Here is a 7,739-nt window from a genome sequence, read left to right as displayed (position 1 = left end):
GCTATCGGCGGTACATTCTGGAAGCGCACAGCGTTTGAAGTGCACGGTGAATGTGGGGGACATGGTATTTACTGTTTGTTTCTTTCTTAGGTTCAGTTGCGGGTCCCCTTGCCAGAGACATGGCGGTCTGGATCATGGGGCATTCTTTTGTTAGGAGGGCCCAGGTGCAGGCGCAATCCAGTTATTTCGGCGACAATTTGGGTTTCAATCCGAATGTGTTTTCTATACGTTGGAAAGGAAAAGGGGGCATGTTGTGGCGGGAACTGGTATCCACTCTCAATGCCATGGTAGTAGTGGGTAGGTGTCCGGATGTCCTTGTGTTGTATTTGGGGGAAAACGATATGGTGAGGGAGACTGGTCTTGTGCTGATGAGGGCCATGAAGAGGTATCTGGGAGAGATTAAAAGGAGGTGGTCAGGCTTTGTTGTGGTGTTGACAGAGTTTGTACCCCATCAGGTGTGGAGGGGCGCAGTGCATCCTCAGGCGATTGACAAGGAACGGAGAAAGGTCAATGTTGAGATAGTGAGGTTCTGTAGGCACCTGGGTTTCTCTAGGATATGGCATAAGGGCATAAGGTATGACGCCTCAGAACTGTTTAGGGGGGACGGGGTACATTTGTTCCATATGGGCATGTATCTGCTGGAGCTTCGCGAGGTGTTGGCTCGGTTGTTGGGGGTTCGTTAGAGTTCGGGATGGTTCTGTCAGGTTGGGGAGCAGGGTGGGTGGGGGGCGGGATAAGTAGGGAGGCTGTGTAGCCACCTATCCTCCCAACTTTTCCTGGGTGGCGGTGTTGGTTTTGGAAGTTGGCCAAGTTTGGCTGGAGTTTTTGGAAGTTAGCGTCAAGTTGGGGAGTTGGTTTCAGGATCGGGGAAAGGTTAAACAGTTTGAAGGTTTTACATTGGGGCTCATTAGTTACAGGTGCAGGAAGAAGGATAGGAGGTTAGGTTTGGGGGTCAAGAAGGTCAAAGGTTATGATATAGGATTGGGTATTATGGTATTTATGTAATGTATTTGCATTAAATGTATTGTGTTTTTGCAGGGTGGGGGATGTTTTATCATGTGGGGATCGTAGTGGCGGGGTGAAGAAACCCAAGGGGTCAGGTAACTCGATGTTTAGAGAGGTTTTAGTTTTGTAAGGTGAGGAGCCAGTAAATAAAGTTTGTGATGTGCACCGGTTTCAATAAAGTGGCCTTTCACACACACAATACAGTTGTCAGTCTGGCTTACCCCCCTCCTCCCTCCCAAGAAGTCTCGGGGGAGGAAATGGTGTCCATCCGTCACAGTGTGTTTCTTAGACCCGTTTTATTTTCGCTGCTGGCAGGTTTCTGATAGTGCGACGATTGTCTCATCTACTTTAGTTTCCCTTTGTGTGTTTTTTGTTTTAGAAGAGTTTCCGTCCCTGGCAGAGTATGTGACTAGCATACAACAGGAATACAGCTGACAGATTTCATCTCGTCTCGGCAATGAATTCGGCGGTACAGATCGCTGCGCGGAGGGGAGGGGGTAACAGCAGGGAACTTAAAATGCTAGACAGTTCCTGGAAAGTGCAACCCGTGTGTTCCGCAGTCCCCATGGCGGGTCAGCAATACCCAGAAACCACCAGCTTTTTGCGATTTTGTGAATCGCGATATTCCCGTGAAATATGCGGAAGCGCGATGCCCGCTATTTTGAAGAAGGCACAGACATCGGGAGTGATGGGGAGAGAGGGGCGAAAGAGCACGGACAGGGGGAGGGGGAAAACATTGCGAGCGGTGCGGACAGGGCAGTAACAGAGGGCCCAGGGTCTACGGCTCCAAAGTGGTGGGGGCTGCAGGCGCTCAGCACACACACGGGGCAGAGGACATTCAGCTGAGCGCACATGGGCTGCCTATGTGAGACTCAAAAAACAATGAAGTAGTGCTTACATTGAAAGATAACGCCTGCAGTGTAAGTTTACTGTAGTTGGTCGATGCTGCGTCCTGACTACATGGAAGTTACGTATCGGATCAACAGCCAACAGAAAGCAGGATAAGAACAGCAATGCCACAGTTAAACAAATCGCAAACAGTATGACAAATTACACAGAGTTTCACCCAACATACAGATTACTTTACGTCTCGCTGAGACAGTGCAGGCAAGACCTAAAAAGGCTATATATAAAAAGCGGTGAACTACAATTCCGTACTCCTGATTGTCCTAACAGTGCCTTCTGTAAGGTTTGCTTCTGTTGCTGCTGGGTGGGCTCCATACATTAATCGCTGGTGGCTTAACAGTGAGAAACACACGAAGTCGCTGAGAGGATTCTTTGCAAAGGTCTGCTACTGGCAATGGCATAATCCGCATTTCACTCCATCGTTTTTTACCCACTCTGCCACTTCTGACAGTGAAGCTGGTCCTCCTCTGCCTCCTGGATGGAGTGCACTCCATACAATACTCCTTGCAGATTACCAGTGCCTCAAGCAGGGCTGGGACTCTCTGGGTCCTGGTTGAGCTTTATTTAACCCTTACCTTTGACTTAACAATGGCACTGGAAAGTAGCGCCCAGTCACCTCCAGGTGGACTCCATGGAGCACACTCCAGGCTTTCACCCAGGACTCCAATGGCTTCACCTCTGTTGCCCCTACCGGGTGGAGTCCCTCTAGTAAAGACTAAAGTGAACCCTTCTGGTGCACAACAATGACAGTCTCTACAGCCAGCTCTCAAAATTTGCAAGCATGGACATGCATGCATACATCTATGTGTACAACCGCTGCACCCCATCATGCTTGTGCCGTATCCTCAAACGTCACACATCTCACCCTTAATGCTGCATATAGTCCAAGGTAAAACCGACACCATTTCTACCATGCCCTCAGAAGGGCACTCTTTAATACCATTCATATTGAGTGCTTCATGACCTTGACGGTAGTATGAAGCGCTATGTAAATACAAGGTACAGAGTAGCTACTTAGTTGAACACCCAAAAACGCACTTTGGTCCTCACAAATAGTAAGAAAGCGCTGTACAAATACCAATATACTGCAATGTGACGATGCGGCCGCCATCTTAGATGAGGATTTACATTCACAGTGAAATGAGTGTCTCCTGTTGGTACCTCCTCACAACGGTTTCTTACAAGCTGCGGTGGTGGAGCATTCACTGGCACCCATCAGCTGCCTATTCTGTCCACTGCCACGCCATGCAGGCATGCCTCTCTCCCAGTGTTCTCGGATACACCGTGGTTCCCAGTAGCCCTGCTGGTGTCTGGGGCCAACACAGTCAAACTGCAGGGGTGGGTGGAGCCATTGTCTTTCAGGTGCTAGTCCATGGGCCTGTCTCTCACGCATCTTAGTCCTCCGAGGGGCATAGATTTCTGGGGACTGAGACTGAGACAAACAAGGGAGGGCAGACACTGAAATCATAGTGTCACCTACAAACAGGCCAGGCAGCGAGCCCTATATATAGCATCCATGGCTAAACTAAGTCAGTGAGCTGTGAACTGCTGCATGTCACATGCTGTTTCCCTGTAGCCTTCCTGTGACACAGCTGCATAGATTGTTAATTTTATGGCCAGTGTACTTACAATGTTAGTACTGGTGCACGTCATCTGGATAACTTTTAAACAGTAGAAAAGTTGTAACTCTAGCGCCTTTGTAAAGTTGCAATACACGGGTAACAGAACACAGACCTTGCACGTTTCAGCTGCACACTTACATTGCACTTCTCATAGTAGTTCCATCGGTACGCCTCTGCCCACAACCTCCCCCAAACCAAATGACACACAGACAAGCATGTTGGGATGAAGAAGTTGCAGGTTTATTTGTATTACAAATAACAGAATGGGTTAACTGACAGGCGACCCCCTACACCCCGCAACCCCTTGTTGCAGGGCGCCTGAAGTTGAGCCAAAGAAGCGGACACCAGCGGCCATAGCCCGGTGTGGTACCTGGGAGGAGATCCTCCCACCGGTGGATATATCGTCCACCCACCCCACCCTCCGGACAAGGGAGAGTTAACTCACACCTTCTCCATCCAGGCGGGGCGTTATCGGCAAGCCCCCGGTTGCTCAGGCTTACAACCGCCCTAAGGTCTAACGGGGCGCCGTCGAAACCAAGTCCCCGAGAAGGGCCCCCTGGATTATGTATGACTCAGCACGGTGCGTTTCGCACTGGGGCTTCAGGTCCTGTTCCTGCGCCTGTCCTGTATGGGGATCGCCTTGTAACTCCTCCTGCAGCAATAAAAAAACAAATACATTATTAATAACCCCCCCTCCCCACTTCCCCCTTTTCAGCGGGTGGGCGGCAGGGAGGGGAGCTGAAGAGCGCAGGCCTCGCGTCCGTCGGGGGGGATGGGAGTGGGCTGGAAGGCCTAAGGAGCTTACGGCTGGCAAGGAGCAGCCTAGGTGCGACCGACTAGTGAGGGGGGCAGCAGCAAAGAGTGCGCGAGGAGGGAGGGGCGACCATTATAACCTGTCCCAGGGGAGACGCCCCTTTCCCTACTGTTGACGCCCCCACCACCACCTCCACCCACCGGAAAAGGGCGGACGGCTCCCCACGGCCCTACTACGGGGTCTGCTCTCCTATGGGGTCCCCTGCAGGGACCGCGGGCATCCTGCATAGTAGTTCCATCGGTACGCCTCTGCCCACAACCTCCCCCAAACCAAATGACACACAGACAAGCATGTTGGGATGAAGAAGTTGCAGGTTTCTTTGTATTACAAATACCAGAATGGGTTAACTGACAGGCGACCCCCTACACCCCGCAACCCCTTGTTGCACGGCGCCTAAAGTTGAGCCAAAGCAGCGGACACCAGCGGCCATAGCCCGGTGTGGTACCTGGGAGGAGATCCTCCCACCGGTGGACCTATCGTCCACCCACCCCACCCTCCGGACAAGGGAGAGTTAACTCACACCTTCTCCATCTAGGCGGGGCGTTATCGGCAAGCCCCCGGTTGCTCAGGCTTACAACCGCCCTAAGGACTAACGAGGCGCCGTTGAAACCAAGTCCCCGAGAAGGGCCCCCTGGATTATGTATGACTCAGCACGGTGCGTTTCGCACTGGGGCTTCAGGTCCTGTTCCTGCGCCTGTCCTGTATGGTGATCGCCTTGTACCTCTTCCACAGCGCTGGGCGTGGCCCCCGCTGCGCCCAGAGCCCCCACTACCTAGCCCTCTATTCTCCTCTATCTGCATCCGGCTATTTCTAACGCCTCTCCTAGATCTAATAGGAATATTGCCATGCCTACTTTGGACAGATGTACCCCATCAGACTCCCAGCAACCAATGGATTTAGCGTGCAGCAAGCCGTGCCTTATGAAACCTACTCCTCGCTGCTCGCCGAATTTGCGCATAGCTGCATTTACACGCCTGCGGGTAACTTCTAGCGCCTCCTGCGATGTAGCCCCATGCCATATTGGTCTTGGAGATATTTCTGACCACAATATGCTGCATTGTCCCAACTCCCTGCTCATGATGCTCAAGTCTCTCCTCATTGCATCCAATAAACGCCTCTTGCCTAATGTTACCAGGTCGTTACCCCCTAGGTGCACCACTAGGATGTTTGGCGGCCGCCTATTCTCCCGCAATGTCCTACGCAGCGTCACCAAAAGTGCCACCCAATGCATTCCAGGGAAGCCAAACCAAGATATATTCGTGTTGGTGAAGCCATGCTTCCAAGTGTTTGCATTCACCCATCTCGCCAGTCTTGTGACATAAGAGTGCCCCATCACCCACACCTCTGTCCCTGCAATGAAACACAATAGGTTGCAAGATTATAGTTTATTTGAACACTTCAAAGCACTGCAAAGTAAAACAACCACCAAAGTGTGGCAACCGTAAATTGTAACACACATTGTCCTTAAACTGCCGCATGAGCACTACGTACATATTCTTTTCTTGTCTACACGTTCCCTGTCATAGTTCTGCTAACCGGGCGTATTACACTCACTGGTCTCACATATCTTTTGTAGCAGTTGGAGTCCCATCGCCCTACTCTCTTAATTGCCTCGGCTGGAAGACCTTCCTTGAAGGCTGTGGTAGCCGCCCCTATCCTGAAAGAGTGGGAGCTGAACTTGGCCCCCTTTGTCGTATAGCCTGCTAAGAATAGGCACCCCTGCATCACATGTTCCACATGATATTTGGTGACCGGGGAGCCGTCCAAATGTATCAATAGCAGCCCCTCTGTATGTGGATGGCACGACAAGAATGCCGCTAGCAGGGCCACAGGACAGTAGCTGTAATGAAATGATCCTACCCCTGCCTGCCTGATCTGTCTTTGAGAATCGTAAGTAAATCTCTACTGAATCCGCTGTCAGTCGTACGTCCTTCATCAGCAGGGCCCTTGAATTCATCTCTGTTTTGGAGCGAGCCACCAACTCCCCTATTCTAAATGCTCCAAAAAATGCAAGGCTGAATGTCACTGCGAAGAGGGATGCTTCGTAAGCCGAGTGGGTGACCGTGGGAAGGGCATCTAGCAAATTTTGTAATGTCTCTTAATCAATGGGGGCCCTTTGGTCTGCTAGTTTGGGCATCACTCTAGCCCAACCCTTGAGCGCCGCTATGGTTGCAAATAATGTGGTTGGGTCCTTTTGACCTAACAGCCTGGCATGATGCCCGATAGCAGACAGGTGACCGGCCATCCACGAGTGGCTCTTCCCCTCATCTTTTGCCCAAACCATGAATGCCTGCACCCTTTCAACCTGTATCGAAGCCTCCTGCTCCCAAGGGCCCATGATTTCACAAGATGTTTTTACGTAAGTCTGATATCTTCTCATAGTCCGGGTGCCAGGGACATCTCGTCTAGCTCTCTAATGCGCTGCGCCACCGCAGCAGGTGCCAGAGATGAGCCGGGAAAGGTGTCATCTCCTCCCTCGCTCTCGGCCAAGCCTCTCAAAACCGCTGCCAATGAAAACGTGAAAGTGCGTCAGCAGCCGTATTCTGGACTCCAGGGATGTGTCTAGCTCTGCATTCCACGTTATTGTACAGACATACCTTGACTAGTTCCCTAAGTAAGCATAACACAAGTGCACAAGAGGCCGACTGGGTGTTGATGGGTTGGACCACAGCCATGTTGTCGGACCACAGAACCACCCTTTTTGCAGTTAACAAGGCAGGCCAGAGGTGGAAAGCAACTACAATTGGGAAGAGTTCCAATACCGTTATATTGGCAGTTATCTTTTTCTTCCTCCAAGAATTGGGCCATTTCGCTGCGCACCACTCCCTGTCTAGTATTGCGCCGAAGCCTTCCCTGGCTGACGCGTCGGTAAACAACGTCAGCTCCTGGCTGCTGGTCCAGGGATCCCTCCATATCACGGAGCCATTGAACTGCTCAAGGAAGTCCCCCCACATCCTCAGGTCTTCTTTAACCCCCAAGCTCAGCCTCACTTGATGGTGTCTGCGTTTTATTTTTGTTGCTGTCTTGGCTAACCTGCGCGCAAAGGCTCTACCAGCCGGAATCACTTTTGTGGCGAAGTTTAGTCTGCCATGCAGGCTTTGTATGTCGTCCAGTGACACTTTATCTTGCCCCAGTACCACCCTGATCTGAGCTGCCAGTTCGGTGACCTTGTCTGCTGGAAGCCTAGCCTCCCCTGCCTTCGTGTCGATTTCTACGCCTAGAAAAACTAATACCTGCGCTGGCTCCACCGTCTTCCCCGGAGCCAGTGGCACTCCCAGATGTTTTGTCATTCTTTGGAATTTAGCTAGCGCCTCCGCGCAGTCTAAAGTTTCTGCTCTGCCTACGAAAAGGAAGTCATCGAGATAATGAGTTACGCTCTCAACCCCTTCCTT

The sequence above is a fragment of the Lissotriton helveticus genome, chromosome 5_1, assembly GCF_964261635.1.
Source record: "Lissotriton helveticus chromosome 5_1, aLisHel1.1, whole genome shotgun sequence".
In the NCBI taxonomy this organism is placed as follows: domain Eukaryota; kingdom Metazoa; phylum Chordata; class Amphibia; order Caudata; family Salamandridae; genus Lissotriton; species Lissotriton helveticus.
Note: the sequence above shows the minus strand (reverse complement) of the source record.